We start from the raw sequence: 17,222 nt of genomic DNA, 5'->3' as shown, positions 1-17,222 counted from the left end.
ACCAGATGCAAAGAGTCTCAACCTTGGTTTTCTAGAGACACTCACCCCTATTCAAGACACAGACTTATGAGTGGATGTAAGAAATTTGCAAATTGTGGAATGTAGTAAATATACTAGCACAGTTTTCTATGTGAAGTAATTCTATTGTGAATCTTTACGTGGCATGAATTTTTGTTCTCTAATTTTTATCTTGAGTCAGTCCCAGCTTTCATCCATATATTGAGAATGTAAGATTTTCAAGCAGTGAAAAGAAAAAGAGTAGGAGCTAGGAGATCCTGAGTATCCATACTGTGCCAAGCAAGCAGTATGTTTATACTTTAAATTGTATCATTTAATTCTCTCTAAAGCACCATTAGAAGTTAGCTCGATAAATTGGGAGAGTCATGTGATTTCCCTAAGGTGATAAATACTTGTTCCTATGTTCACATACCAGTGAGATTTGAAACCCAGGTGTGTCTGATTGTCTGTGTTCACTATTTTTAACCCATTATGTCCCAGTGTTTCAATTCTGCAGTCAGAGTAATTATTTCAAAGTTTCCACAAGTAGCATACTTCTTGCTCACTTTAAGTTTTTAGGTGTTTCATATTTGAGATGGTGGTACACACAACATTAAGCTTATTTTCAACGTGTGAATTGTAGATATTTCAAACAATATTTGATTTAGTACACATACAGGTCCCTTCCAACAAACATATTCTGAAAACTAAGATGTGTCTCCATGTAATATCATTTATTGCATAGAGTGTACTGATAAGTAAAATACAAAACATTTCTGAATTTAGTCAATATTTTTGTTTCGCTCAACACACAGTAAAAGTAGAACCACTGAAATATGGGGAACTCCATGTGACATTTTACATTTAAATTTAGTTTTTCCAAAGAGGGGAACTTATTAAACCACACGTAGATAGACGCACACTTTTAAATATTTAACTTCTCTAAATATTAAGTAAACAAAAATACTTCCTGTTTAAAAATAGTTACCCAAATATGGTCACATTTTGGCATGTGACAATCTTGCTGAACTTTCCATGTGCTCCAGTATTAGAATGAGTCTTGGAACCAGGCCCCCAAATAACATTTGCATCTGTCAATGCAATGGCAGACACTGTGCTCAGATGTCACTAATGGAGAGAATATCCTGTCAGTCTTTACAATGATATTAACATGCAGATACTGAGAAGTAACAGAGAGACTAATATGACCACTAAAACACAATATTTAACCTACATTGGCCTCTATTGTTTCTGGTACCTTCCAATCTGTACTCTTTTTACCATAACTAAAACTTGAAACACTGCAACATATCATATTTAGGAATTTGTCATTGGTAGCATCCAGCCTGAATATAGTGAGTATATGTTGTCTTCTGTGGACACAATGGGTCTGAAGCCAATGAGAATTCTCAAAATGTTTTCTTTGCAACCGTAAAGAGCATTTTAATGACTTGAAATAGTTAATTTTGGTAGAACTTCTGAGCACTACAATAATGACTTCAGGCACTGGGGAGAGACAGGAACAATAAGTTTATTTTTTCTTTTATTTCAATAATTGTTTTGATTTTCTTTTTGACCTCTATCTGGCAGCTAATGAAGTGAGTGATTTGGGGTCTAAGCAAGCATTTCTACTAGACACGCTATTTAGATGATTAAAATAACTTTCTATCATTTTTTTGTGGAATTGTTGGGAGCTAAACTCTTTTTTCTGGGCCATTTTGAAAATGTTTATGAACACCTTGCTACCATCAGTTTGGTCTGTATTTGGAATAAACCTGCTGCTAGATTTAAAATCGGTGGCCAGCTGCTTATTGACTTCAAACCATTTTCCCACCAATATATACTTAGGAGTTTTACTGGTAGTTGTTAAAATACTTACGTGGGCTCCCAGGTGTCCTGCTCTCCTTTAGACTCTTTGTCCTCTTAATTCTGACCACCTGTCAAATCAAGATTACATGAGAATTGAAAATCCCAGGTGGGAATTCTTCTGGTTCTTTGGTTAAAATGGACTATCCATAGACATTGCTGGGGAGTCTTAGGAAGAGTGAGATTTCTCTAGTGCATGTTACTCTCAAAGCTTTAGAAATACAACAGAGTTTACAGTAGCTTAAAATTGGCTTATCATACATTTTAAAACACACACACCACACTCAATATCAGATATCTGACATAAGCAGCTGAATCAGAGTGTTTCAGTCTTCGTGACCACCTTTTTATTTATTTATTTATTTTTTTATTGGTCGTTCATAACATTACATAGTTCTTAATACATCATATTACACGGTTGATTCACGTGGATTATGAACTCCCGCTTTTACCCCGTATACAAATTGCTGTATCACATCAGTTTCCCTTCCATTGATTGACATATTGCCTTTCTAGTGTCTGATGTATTCTGCTGTCTGTGACCACCTTTTTATTAAGATGTGCTTCTCAAGACCTGTATGCACAGATATGATGGGTCTTATTCCTCCTCAAAGACAAACCTGATATGACTGTAGACCTTCTTTGCTGTCATTCACTTTCTAATCTTCTCCCTGTTAAGTGAAATCAACTGCTACATTATCTAAATTTAATCCTACATTTAATATATTTTTAGGACTGCTTTTATCTGAAAGCATAATTTCCATTTTTTAGTACATCACTTAAAATACACACATGAAGGATTCTTTTTAAATGTGAATGATTGATAGATAATGAAAGTCTGTTCACTATTTATCATCTGTATAACACCCATTTCAAGTGAGAGCAGTTAAACTTGTGCAAGGAAATTAGAAAAACATTCTTGTTTTGGTCCATGCTTGTTGGGTTTTAATTCTCAAAAAGGAAAAACATTTCAGATACAATGTATGTAGACTCCAGAATACACATCAATTGCATTTGCAAACATGGTACAGTTCAGTGAATATTACCAAAGTTCATGTAGTTTAAAGTAATTAGCTAATTTCACTGTGCAAACTGCATCAAGCATTTATTTTCTATAGAAAGATGAAGACTGATTCAGTGTTTTAAGGGAAAGTATAAGTCAAGCATTTAAAGCCCCATTTTATTTAGATAATAATTTAATTTCTAGTTCTTATAATTTAGTTTGAAATATGTTTAATTTATTAGAAAAATTCCTCAAGCAAAAATAAGTCCTGCTAATCATTTGAAAAGATCCTGAATTTTGTCAAATGGCAGCTCCCTGAATATAGGGCAGAAAAACAACCAGTAAAAGAAGTAAATCTGTGTTGCAATAGGTGATAGCTACATTTACAGAATCTTAGTAGCATCTCGGAGAGGGGAGGGAAAAGCAGAATATTTATGAGATCTTAGAAGCTTTTGAAGAGAATCTTGATTAAGACTGGGCAAGTTCATGAACTAATGGTTTGAGGTTGACATACCTAGCAAGACAAGTCTTTAAAAGTGAGTCATGTAGATTTGATCAGCCTACTTGAGCTATCTAATATAACTAGTTCTGTACTTTCAGGAAATTCCTGAAACAAACAATAATGTTATTTGCAGTTCCATCTCTCTGGGTAAGAGTTTCCTAAAATAATAAAGACATGTTAATTCAGACACTAAGCTGTGGGGGTTTATATGGTTTTGGATACAAGTTGAAAATAGACACTTCAACACCAACCAATTAACATACCATCATGCATATAATTTTTCTTTTTATTGCAAGCTACTATATGCAAGACTATATTTCTGAATTTTAGAATCAAAAAACCTAAAAATATCTGAATATGTTAACCAAGAATTTTTATTTTATAGTCTTTATAAAATTATGATCTATATTGGGGCTGGGGTTATAGCTCAATGGCAGAGCATTTGCCTAGCATGTGTGAATCCCTGGGTTCGATTCTTACCACCACATATAAATAAATAAAATAAAGGTGTATTGACAACTAAAAAAAATATGATCTATACAACTAAAATAATTTTGAAAATATATCTAGTATCTCTAATCTAGAAAAATTTTAGGAAGGCTGGAGATACTAACTTCATTACTAGAGGCTGAATTAGTTTGTTCAGGTTGCTACAACAAGTATGCCATATATTGGGACATCTAAACAAAAATATTTCTCTCAGTTATAAAGGCTGAGTAGCCCCAGATCAAGGTGCTAGCAGATGTGCTCTCCAATGAGGGCCTGCTTCCTGGTTTTTAGACAGGGATCTTCTTCTACCCTCAATGATAGAAGAGGAAAGGGAAATCTCTAATGTTTTTAATAAGGCACCAATCTCATTCATGAGATGACCTAATCACCTCCCCAAATCACCCCTCCCAGTGTCATTACATTGAGAGTTAGGATTCCAACCTATGGATATTGGGGGGATACAAATATTCAGTCCATAACAGAAAAGGAAAAATCAACATTGTTTTACATATGCACAATTTTTAAATTATTATAAAATGAAGATATTCTAGTGGATATCCTCTATATGCAGCAAACAGAATTATATTGTAATTTAGTGTTCTTCATTTTATCTTCCTGAACAAGGGATGTATGTTTTATTGTTTGGTCCATAACCATAACCAATATTTGCATAAGTATTTTTTTCTTTTTTAGGGGGGTGGAATAAAGTCTTACCTTCCCACTTGATTTGAACAAAACCCTATGAAGTATCCTCATGAAGGAGATAAGAGAATAACTTTTCAAGGAGACTGTTGGTGGATCCAGGAATAGAGAACTAGAAAGAGACAAAAAGTCTTGAATTCAGACCTTCCAAATTAGAATTCTTCTAACTGCAAGGAATACTAACCATTGTTTTTCCAGATTTCATTTGGTGTTGTGTTTTTCAGTAATTCAGAAAGCTCTGCCTAAGATAGGAGTGGAGTTTTCATTTTATAATCAATTTTTGCCAGGAGGTAATTTAAATAGAATCTGAACTAGATAAAATATGAAATAGACAAGAAAAATTCTCCACCACTCTCCCTCATCTGCCCCAGCACTTTCAAACACTTTTCTCCTTCCAAATTCCCTCCCATTATCATCCCATGGAAAACGTCCCCTAGAGGAAACTATCTGAAATTCATCGATATGAATTTTTAAAAGAGCAATAATGATCACTAAAAGTATTAAGTTCTGACCCCTCTCCCTTCCATTGGGATTTTTGCATTCCAAGTAATTAGGTAGAGGGATGTTATTTTAATTGTCAATAAGAACTTATGGATTTTTTTTTTTTGGTTTTTATTTTTTAATTTAAGCTGAGAAGTCAATCAATTTCTAGCACTTCTGAAAAGGAAGCATATAATATATAAATGCTGAATTTTTATGGTAGTAGTTATCCCATTCTATCCATGGAAAAAAAATTTCTACCTCAGCAAATGAATAAGGAAAAAAATACGGTATATTCTATCACACTCTCAGATTCTGTGAAGTAGCAGCACAGCACGTAACAGCTAAAGGGACATTTTCCTCTCCTCTGCTTTTCACTGCATACCTGGATTTCCCTACATGTTTCATTGATTCATTCAAAAATTATTGAGCCCATACTGTGACCTATTTCTATGTCCTTGGGATTCTGTTATGAACAAAATAGACAATATCTCTACCCTCACATGTCTTATATTTTCTGCTTTCTCTAGGAATCAAATGCCCAAGAATAAGTCTACAATGCCAATGCCACCTTTAATAAATTAGAAAGTAGATTCAGATGTATATGCACCTTAAAAATATGAGATAGATAGATCATACTATGCCATTCAATTAACCAATAGTTATGAAGCATTACCTAGCATTCAAGATAGTGGTTCTCTTATTCAATAGAGAACACACAGGGTAAAATTAAATAAGTATAATTATTAGAAAAAGCCTTCCCTAGCTGCCCTAGTTAAAAATGTACTTTATTTGGTACATTTCCTCCTCTGTTCCTTCTTTATCTTTCTCCTTAGCACACACCACCATCTGTGTTTTCTATATATTACTCATGTTGATTGTTGGAGTCCCTCTTAGAAGTAAGCCAAACAGAGTAGGGAATACCTTATGAACCTGTTGTGTCTTAGCCCATAGGACTGCATTTATTGTAAGAAGATGCTTAATATGTAATTTCTTCCAAAACATGTAGACATTATGGTGGAATTATCATCTTAATGAATCTAGACTTTGCCCAGTAAACACTGAAGTATCTGAAGAGATTTTGAGCAAGATCTGCATAGTAGGAAGATACTCCAGAGGCAGGATTCAGGAAAAAAAAGTGTCCCTAGCCTTATGATCATTAAGAGTTAAAAATCATCAAGGCAGTTGGGCAATAGTTTTGAATCTATGCTGATTTTGACCCTGTAGGGGAAAGAAAAAAAAAACTGTCTGTATATTATCTCATAAAAATACTGTACTTTGCATGAAGATAAAGAAGCTTTGTTCGTAACATGAGTCAAAAAAAGAGTTAACCTGATGAACACAGTGATCATGTATTTTCCAAAGTGCCTGATAACCCTGGAGAGCAGCTCAAACACTAGGAGATTCTGGCTCAGTATGCTACAGAATTGGGTTAAGAGAACTATATAAGGCTTGAAAAAAACCAGAATCATAGAAATTAGAAATAAAAGGGACTGTTAGATCATATTGTCCATCCCCTGCCAAGGAAAATTGTTGCTGACAGTATATTATAGCTTTATTCTTTGCAGTAGAATTTTACAGGCTTCCCAGGAGAGGTTTCTGATCTGTCCAGAATAATGAATAGGGTGATTTTTTTTTCTTTTGGCATCTTACCACTAGAAAGCACAGATTTTTACTGACAACACTAGTTTGGGGAGCACATTGAAGTCCAGCATCCATTTCTATTAGCTTTGTGTGTTAGTAGATTATATATATATATATATATATATAGCTATGACTGTAGGGAAGAGAAGCTTTGGGGAATTTTATCTTATTTAGTATATTATTTTTAATAAGATGCAATATATTTAACCTGATGAGCTGGATATTTAAAAGGGTGTCAGTAAAGTTAAAGAAACATTAAAATCTAAAAATTTTAAAACTTCTATCACTTGTGGGCCTTTTGGTTGGGATCAAGCATACAAAAACACCTTACACAGTTACTTCAATTATTTTTACTTGATGATCTCTATAAAATACCAAAACAACCATTAGCCAATTTAATTCATTAAGACATCTTGCTAGTTTTCCTTTAATTCATTTGATTGATGTTCATGCTAATCCTGTGTGACATAACACAGAATTTCTTAGTTTTATAGATGGATTAATGGGATCCTTGAAGGTTGGAGAGCATGCTGAGTTATTGGGAGTGTAAGAACTTGAACCCAGGGCTTCTGACTCTTCCTCTAGTTCTTTGTTTAACCCATTAACTCTGGTGAGAAATAATCTATGAGATCAAAATGTGGGAAAATAAATGTGTTATCATTACTATAATCACTTGTAATTTTTTTATTTCAGCAGTTGAACTCCTATCAGAAAATCAATTTTACATCCTTTCTCCTATGTTATTGTTCAACTTTTTAAAAAGTGACAAATATCTACATTGCACAATTAAATCTAAAAATAGCAAAATGGTAAGCAAAACTTTGCCTTGTCACTCATAAGCTACTTTTATTTTTGGAGAAATGTTAGTCTCATGTTCTTTAATCTGGTTGTCTTTGGCAGATAAGTTAGTTATAAAATCTTGTATCTGGCTCTCCAAATGATAATTTGGATATTTTAACAATTTGTAGGATGATGACTTTTTCTCATAATTTCTTTTTAATTTTTGAATTATTTATTCATTGTAGTCTGGGAGTCTATGTCTACCATTTTATTTGAGGAAAATGATAATAGTTCAAAGATTTAAAAAAAATTCAAACATCTAAGAGAAACAGGCAAGTTACAAAATATTTTATAAAATGGGCCAGATGTGTTCAAGGGCAAAGTAGAATTCTCATAAGCCAACTAAAGCAAATAAGGAAAATTACTTATACTAATTATTACAGGCCAGACACTCTTTTGTGCACATGACAGACATAACACATTTAGTTTCTAACACAACCTGAAGGAAGAGGTAGAATCATTATTCGCACTTTAAGTCAAGGAAATTGAGGCATAGAGAAGTTTAACTTGCCTGAGGAACACAGCTAAGTAGAGGTAGAACCAGGAAGTAAACTCATTGTCCACATTCTTAACCACTATATAATTATAACCACAGCTCAGCTCCTCATTCACAGGGACATTGAACCAAGGTGATCACCACTGATGTCTCAGGTTTGACAAGATCTGAAAAACAACAAGATTTTTATGCAAAATTTCTTAAAATTGAAATGTGAACAGCTGATTAAAAATATTTTAAAATACAATGTGATTCCAACAGGAAACATCTGCAGGCTGGATCTGACCATAACCCTGTAATTTATGAGCTCTGCTTTATACCTAAATATCCTGTGATGAAGACTTGCAGATTTCTTGGAAATTTCCTGGACAAGCCAATTTTAGTTTGCCACCTCTCTCATGAATTAGAATCTGACTTCTGACAGTGAGCACAGGCTAGGAAGATGCTGGTTGGTCAAATAGATTTGTAACATGCAGGGAGAGCACATCTCAGGAAACTCCCAGATGGGGAAAGAAGAAAATTTTGCCAACCCTGCTTACTTCTATGTAGAACTACTCAGAGTTCCATTCTCAAGCAAGGCACATTTTGGTGCTATTGTGAAAGGCCTCTTTATTTCAGATAAGCCCAAAACATTAGGAGTTACTCCAGATTTGAAGCAGACACTTGAAATCCAGGCCAAGACCAAATGCATGCCTTATTTCACCCTCTCAGCCAGTTAACCAGACCATGATTTGAACAAGATGCCTAAATTCTGGATGGGTAGTGTCTTTGTCTCAGTTCAGTACTAGTTTTTTTCCCCCCAAGTAAAAATTTGAGACTTCCAAGTCATTATGTTTTGATTACAAGAATATTGTCCTGATTCCCAAATGGATTTCCTTATATGATATGATACTCCAATCATCCAAAGATTCTCAGATCCTTCAAATCTACATTAAAAAACAAACACCCATAATAATACTAAACATAAATTAATTCATCCCTGACTCAAATCTGGGATTATATTTCATTTACATAAACCAGTCATTTGATCTTCACAAAGGTACTAAGAAAACAGGATTAGCCCAAATGTAAAAAACTACAGAAAAAAAGAACCAAGACCTAAATCTAGGTTTTCTGATATCAGATTCCATTGACTTACCTACTCACTATAGCAAGCTACTTCAAATAAGCAGCATTCCCCTAAATGGAAAGCATAAACATCCATGGACTTGAATCTGGCAGAAACTGATAATGAGTAGTTATTGATTGTAACTGAGTCTGCTAAATATTTTTCTTTGAATGCAAAGAATAGTAAATGCAATTAGAACAATTATATTTTAAGTAATAACACTTGTTATTGTGTCATGGTGAACTAAATAAGTGAGTTTTTAAAGTAATTTTCAGAGTAAAAACCCACTGAAATGTTTTACTAACCTGAGGATATACTGTAATCAAGTAATAATCAGACCTTTATCTCTTCTTTGATGTAGTGAAAATGGCAAATCTAACAGTGGTGTAGGTATATTTTGTGACACTTTTTGAAAGGCACTGTAATTTTTAAATTTAAATTTCCCTTATATAAGATAAAATTTAACTCACAAATTAATGACTTCTGTAGTCTTTCTTTTCTTTGTCCACTGCTTTAGTTTTCATAATAATATACGGAAAATCAAAGAGAGCTTTTCAGTTAACGTTACAGAAAAGAAACCTGAACCAGGTGCAGTGTTTCAAACCTGCAATCATAAATACTTGGGAGGCAGAGGCAGGAGAATCACAAGTTCTGGACCATCCTGAGCAACTTAAAGAGATCCTCACTTGGCTTAAAGTAAAATATAATATGTTTTGAAGGTGTAGTTCAGTGGTAGAGTATTCGCTTAGCATGAGCCCTGAATTCAATGCCCAGTACTGAATATAAATAAATAAATATGTAAATAATTAAATAAATAAAAACTGAGAGAAAAAGAAATTAAGAAAAATACCTCATAACTTGTAGGTAGTTAGAGACAGAACTAGAAATAGAATCCATTTTATTTAGTATTTATGGCAGTACTGATTTCTACAGAACATACTGGTTACCAATTTTAATTATCTGATACCAAATGATATAGGGAAAGTTGAATATGAAGAGAAAGTCACACAGAGGGATCAGTGAATATTCTATATTTTTAAAATGCTGTTACTAATATTGTAAAGGTGATGAGAAAGTGCTTTACTTACAAAAATCAGGCAATGTTAATCTCTGTTATTAAGAATCTATACAATTTGATTTGCTAATTTAACAAATTTTGTTTCATTCATGATATTAAAGAACTTAGTTAAACTTATTTAGTTTAAATATCTGACATAAATAAATTCTTTATATACCTATGTCACTTATAACTCAGTACATAATAAAACCTGAGATTTGGTGTCAAAAGACCTCTTTTTGTATTCTACCTCCCCATGTGGATGACCTTGAGCAAATGTCCTTATTGGCAAATGAGGGCTAAGAAAAATGTCTTCATAAGGTTGTTCGTGGAAATTACAGTAGATAATGTATTATATCCAAGACCACTGCATAGTAAGATATACAAACAGAAAATAGGATGGCTTTATGCCAATCTTTTAGAGCAGTTAGGGACAAAAAAGCTATAACTACCTTTCCTGCTGCACATTCACAGTATTTTAAATATGTGAATTTTGGTATGGAAGCTATATTCCTGTTGTAATCAGAAAATAAACAAAGTTTATTGAGAATGGGATTGTCAGCAATGGGACAAATCGACATGGTGCACCACCATTAGAATGCAATGAGAGTATCTGGCATTACTTCTGTATTGTTTCAGCCCAACATGCATAATTTGAATTCAATCATGAGAAAACATCAGGCAAATCCAAACTGATGAACATTCTACAAAATGTCTGGCCTGTAACTTTAAAAAAGTCAAAGTCCTGGAAGTCAAGAAAAGACTAAAGAACTGTTTCAGACTGGAGGAGATTTAAGCAGACATGATAAATGAGCACAATGTGTGGTCATAGATTTGGGTCTTTTGCTGCAAAGAGCACCAAAATAAGCCAAATTTGTATGTTATTTATCAGTGTTCTTGTACCATGTTCAAATTTCCTATAAATTTGAAATTGTTTTAAAAGAAATTATTTTTAAAAATGAAATTATGCTTGTAAAGTACTTGGCATAGTGACTGACTTGCAGTAGGTGTTAAATAAATGACATTTCTCTTTCATTTCCATAGTACAGCAGACGACACTTTTAGTTACACATAACTACTAAATGTAAAGTCTGCTATTTTAATGATTTTTTTAATACAAAATAAAATAGAGAATAGCACAAAGACATCAAGAGCCTTATTAGATCATAAATTCCTAGACTTTAGTTTTATCCTCTGGGACTAAATTGAGGCCTTGCAAAAAGCAGATATCCAATAACTACTTATTAAATAAACAGCGATTTCTTACTTGAAAAAGTTAAAGGTAAAAAAGAAATTATCCTCTGTTGTCATTTGACATGACATTTGATGATTTACAAATAAGCTTCAGATTTCATTGTCAGAGAAAACTGATTCCAAGAACTAAAATATCTATGGTTAAGTATAAAATTTAACTTGAAGCTTTTCTTCAGCAAAATGAAAAACAGCAATTGTAATTACTTTTTTTTGCTGGTCTGGTGGAGAGCTTATTGAATAGTACCCAAATGTGTTCTTCTATAGGCAAATCTATTTTCTATTAACTATCTTCAAATATTTTTGAGCTAATGTCTACATTTAAATGAAAATACATACCTCCCTACCCGAGCCATTTCAGAGAAGATTTGGGTTTTCTTTTTTGTGCAATCTGACATGATTCAGCTGCTCTAAGAGAAACAGAATGAAATCAATCTCATTTCTTATATATTTTATCACCTGATTTCAGAGGTTCTCTGCTTTGATTACTTAAAAGATGGCATAGTTCTGTGATGCCGTCACTGACTGACATACAGATTTAAAGCCTCAGATAAGAATATATGCCTATCAGATAAAAAGACCTGGGCTCTACTAAACGGTTCTAGTAATTTTCCAGCTGTAGGTGAGGCTTGCAGAGCCTGCAAAGAGCAATTTGCATCTAAACCCTGACCTTTAGGAGAACTGCTGTCTCTAATTTCCCTTCTACCTTTACCTGGAAAGCAGGACTCAGAGATTCCTCTCTGAAAACTTCTCTTAGTCTTTCTCACATTTATTTTGTGTGATTGCTGATTCGAGCTCAGTGATTCCGTTCTTGATCAAGCACATGTTCTGGCTGAGAAAAGGAATATGGAATTGCTTTTTTTTTGTTTTCCTAATGCCTAAATCAGTCCCCTGTGATTAATGTGATAAATGTTATTCAAGCCCTTAACAAAAATAGAACATGTCTACCTAAGGATTTAAATCACTCCAAAACCAGAAAGTGACCTTGAGTTTTTATCCTTCTTCTGTAGAAGGCAATGATTCTCATACGTAAAAAGAAAAGTGAAAATCAGTTATTCAAAGAACCTATTTGAAGATCACAGAGGGGCTTGATCCACTTTCCCCCCACTAGAATTCGATCCTGGTGCCAAAGGTTGTAAATATCATGTTTCTCTGCTAATAAAGCAAAATCAAAACATCTAAGAGCAATTGGGAAAGCCATCTAATTCTTATCTTAAGCAGAACTCATAAAGAAAGAGGAAAAAAATGAATTTAATTTGTACATGAGTGGAGACTACAGCCAAGGACAGTTTTCCATCTACAGTGTGTTACAAAACAGTTTTGTGAAAATCCCAATGATCTAATTAAAACTCTTTTATGACCCCATGATAGTTTTTCTAAGGTCAATATGATCATTTTGGAAGCATACAGGAAACCTATACACAGTACAATTTCAAACACTAAACTGAAAGAATAAGGAAAAGATGAAATAGTTAAGGCAAAATTACTTTTTCTCAATGAATTATTTTCCTTCTCTTGCATATAGCAAAAGTGTACTTTTGAACCCAATTGTAAAGGACTCCAAAGGGTATACAGTATATCTCAGCAAGTAGGTGGTTATCGTGTGGGAAGGCGAAAAGCCAGAATGCAAATTTTAAATTAGTATTAGAATAAGCACCTACAATGGCTTTGATTATCCAGTCAGCTATGAATAGAATATTACTTATTGGCTTTTATCAGTATGTTATTTTGTTGCTGCATTAAATTATTCATATTGTATAGTAATAAACCTACAGCCTTTGATATTCCAGCGCATCTTTTTTGTCTTCTGAAGACAGGGACTTGAAGCACAGCCTATTGATAAAAGAGAAAGGAACAAAATGATCAGTTCACACCTCAGCAAACCTCCTAACCAGAGCCTAATAGCAATTTATTATGTATCTTTAAAATGCAATTACAGTGCCTGAAATTTTTCAAAGAAATGCTTCACTAAAGTGAGACAAACCATGACTTGGCTGAGATTGTGTTTAACCTCATGAATAATAGCACATAAACATGCACAGTGCACACTCACGCTAACCACCTAGTTTTCTTGCTCCATAGTGGAAAAGCATGGAATAGAACACACTGAGAAAAGTAATTCAACACCTGTGTCACACTGGTAGCCTTTAATGGCTCTGCTCCCTCTTTTTGCATGAAGCAATCAGTAATAGGGTGGCTCTTCTTAAGGCTGACCACGAATCTAACAGGCAGTCACAAACAGCTAAATGGCACCTGCTTTTGCAAATGGTTCTGGCAAGCACAAAGCACCAGGTGATTTTTGTGTAGTTGTCTTATGGAAGCGATTACTGGTCATGAAATGCCCATTCCTATCATAATTGTGCATTGAAAGAGGTTGGTGTATTCAAATAAAAAGACCTATAGGCAGTTAAAATGGCACTCCGGGCAGTGCTTGGAGATAGAATCGTGATAGCAAAGCATAAAGTGCCCGGCTGAGCAGCAGAGAAGAGGGAAAAGGCAGGTTGAGGCCAATTTATGGAAGGTTTTAGATTCTGTCCTCAAGATTTTGCAGTTTATTATACTGGCAGGAGAAAATATCAAATCTGCAGTGTAAAATATTGCAAGCACCTAGATCCTAATACATAGGAATGTTTTAAATGTCACGATCTCTTGTGTCTGTGGATTGCCTGCCCAACAGCTCACCTTGTGATCTAGCAATTCTCCTCACCTGCAACTCTTTCCTCTTCTGCACCCATTTTCCTCAACTTTCCCTGAAGAGTTCCAAATTAACCCCTCTGCAATGCTTTTCCTTACAATCACATTCAAAAGTCCTTAAGATACTTAATAACCATTTTAAATTGATTTTCAAAGGATGATTTTTCACCTTTAAATAGTTCTGAAATCCAGATGCACCTTAGGATGGATCATTTCTTAAAATGGCTGCCCATCAGGCAGCAGTTGTAAGGTGATGGTGTCTTCTGGGCAGGTGATATGTAGTCACAACTGTCACTGATCTCATTTCTTTCAGTTGAGTCACGTGCCTAGTTAATGCTAACCAAGTTAAGGTTAATTGCCATTTTAAATGCTTTCAAAGGACTACACTGTGCTTCACTACTGAATCAGGAGTGATTGTGTATGCAGAAGGCATAGAAACAGAGCAGAGGGTCATGAATTTTCTATTAGTGGAACAAACAAGTATTTCAAAGTAACAAGTACTTTATGGGACCCAAGAAAGAGAAGTACCCACAAGGAGATGAAGCTGAGTTGTTTATTATTGAGATGTTTGCAAAAGGATTGCTATCATGTGCCAAGCCATGCAACTGATGTCCAGAGCACAGCCAAATCCCTGAGAATAGATGAAAGAAATTGCAAAGCAAGAAGAAGCTCATAGGACGTTCTCCTGCTTGTGCAGGACTCACAAGAAGGTAGGCTGCTACTTTTAAGTTGGATTTTTTTTTCCTTTCCCTCGTAGTGGCACAATCATATGTTCTTAATACTAAAAAAAAATCATACAATTAATTATAAATTTGATGAGGTGAGAGTTTCTTGCTGCCTGGGTAGCATTTTACCTTTAATTTTTTCTTTGTTTTCATATTCTTCCTAATGAATTTGTCACAACCACAACCAAATTAGAGGTGATCTGAAGCCAGCGTTTCTTGGTATTAGTAGTTAGCACTCTGCCATTTGCTTGGTGCCTTCACAGAGTGTAAAGTTTTCACAAGTTAGAATAGTAATAGAAACCGTTGATTTCTGGCTGTGCATTTTGAACAGAGAGGTTGAAAGACACTTGATAAGATACCCTGAACTCAGATCATTTGTATTTACCAGTGTGCTCCCAGAGAAAAAACAACTTTGAGATAAACCTAAGGTCACATATAAGCTCAACTACTAATTAAGTGTATAAATGTCATAACTTGGCCAAGTCACTTAACCTTTTTAAACCAGGCTTTCCAACTACAAAATGAATATAATGATTCAATTTGCAATCATGTTTCAATGATAAAAAGTGTTTAGTCACAATATATGCTCAACAAATGTGAATTTCTTTCCTCCTCCATCTCTCATTTAACCTAGAATCTCAGGTAGCTGCTTATTCCCTGGAAAACATGTGATCTGCAACAAAATTTTCAAATCTGGCCTCTGATAAGAATTCTCCACAAAGTTTTCATTTATCTGTTTGTTTAATAGAGATACAAGTTTCCGACTTTGGAAGCTACAATTTATAGTGTAGAGTGGTAGCCAGGAATCTGTATTTTTAAATAGCTCCCTGATCAGGTGATTAGGATATACTCTTGGACTTGGGCATTGCTGTGCTAGTTAATTCTAGTGATTACTATCATTCACTCTAATTTAAAGGTTATGTTGATGTGTGTAATCTATTTGAGGGAATAGAAGAGTTAAGAAGACAATGCAAAAAAAATCATTAAAAACTGTCACTTGTATGATACTTTCTAGACAAGTTTCTTGAGGCTAGAGAAATCATGATTTTAGTATCTTGTTTTCCCTTCAGAGTCTTATGGTACTTAGCAATCATTTTTTGAAGTTGCATGCTAAAATGCATTCTCTTGATTCACACTAAAATTAATGGTTACAGCTTAGTCTTTAAATATTTAAGATAAAATCTGCTCAGACAAATTCTGATCCTATCCTTCATATAAATTCTAGCTACTATATAGACTGTTATTATCTCTCCCAAACACCGTGGGAGTGCTATAATCATTAATGTGGACACAGACAGTTTATATTACTCAAATGGACACAGGGACGAGGGTTAATAAAGAAAATGGTGCAGTAATCATTTAAAACAGTTTTTTGACTTTGAATTTCCAGAATATCATCATCATTAAATGCATCTTGATGCTAAAACATCCTCATACAGACATAACAGCTTAAAGTATTAATAGACAATAGTTTTAAAGTCCCCTAACTCAATTAACCATAAGCATTCAGAAATACATAACCAAAAAAAGGGAGGGGGGCATCAAGTGCTTGATTGGTGCCAAACAACACCCAACAAGATTTATGCATGCAAATGTAGAAGGTAGGAGCTATTTATATCTCACCAAAACAAAATGGAACCAACAAAGATGAAATCAAAATACAAAATTTACAAAACTTAGGCTTAAAATGCTAACTGCTTGCAGGAGATGTGGACAGTAAGTAGCATTGATGGGGGACAATCTACTAGATCTGCCTCTAGCCCAGGGAATTATCCATCATTGATGGGACTATCTCCCCACCAAAGGAAATGTTGCATGCCGCACAGAATGTCAGGCTTTAAATATAAAAAGTGGAAGACTGTGTCAGACATACAGGCAAGGCCCTGATGCTCCCCAAATCCTCCCATACCTACTCATAGTATAAAAGGAGCTCTCCTGATATTAGGCTCTTCGTGGCACCTTCAATTTCATTGAATTTGTTTAATTTTTCAAATAGTTTCCTACTTGGTTTTCAAATATTGTCTCACCTTTTCAAACCATCTTTAATGTTGTTACCAATATGCCCTTTGAAAAAATTGCACTATGTTGAATAGAAGTGGTAGAAGAGGGCATTCTTGTCTTGTTCCAGTTTTTAGACTGAGTACTTTCAATTTTTCTCCATTTAGAATGATACTGGCCTTGGGTTTAGCATTTATAACTATTACAATGTTAAGGTTTCTGCATACTATCCCTAGTTTATCTAGCGTGAAAATTAAGAAAATTAAAGGGTGTTTTATTTTGTCAAATGTTTTTTCTGCTTCTACTGAGATAATCATATGATTCTTTAAGTCTGTTGATGTGATGAATTATATTTATTGATTCCTAAGTG

General features: G+C 34.2%; 2 long non-coding RNA genes across 2 annotated transcripts; both read right to left on the bottom strand.

Moving 5' to 3' along the window:
* Positions 1-991: 991 nt before the first annotated feature.
* LOC144252072 (uncharacterized) lies at positions 992-4,654 on the bottom strand. Its single transcript, XR_013342904.1, has 4 exons — positions 4,572-4,654; positions 2,484-2,534; positions 1,877-1,934; positions 992-1,125 (listed from the first exon to the last, which is right to left on the bottom strand). It is a non-coding gene; the product is annotated as an uncharacterized LOC144252072 (long non-coding RNA).
* Positions 4,655-8,040: 3,386 nt separating this feature from the next.
* Positions 8,041-13,271, bottom strand: LOC144252076 (uncharacterized). The gene is made up of 4 exons (XR_013342908.1): positions 13,209-13,271; positions 12,148-12,267; positions 11,775-11,845; positions 8,041-8,186 (listed from the first exon to the last, which is right to left on the bottom strand). It is a non-coding gene; the product is annotated as an uncharacterized LOC144252076 (long non-coding RNA).
* Positions 13,272-17,222: the final 3,951 nt, after the last annotated feature.

The sequence above is a fragment of the Urocitellus parryii genome, unplaced genomic scaffold (genome assembly GCF_045843805.1).
Source record: "Urocitellus parryii isolate mUroPar1 unplaced genomic scaffold, mUroPar1.hap1 Scaffold_37, whole genome shotgun sequence".
Taxonomy (NCBI): domain Eukaryota; kingdom Metazoa; phylum Chordata; class Mammalia; order Rodentia; family Sciuridae; genus Urocitellus; species Urocitellus parryii.
The sequence above is the reverse complement of the archived record's forward strand: the minus strand, read 5'-3'. Positions and strand labels throughout refer to the sequence as shown.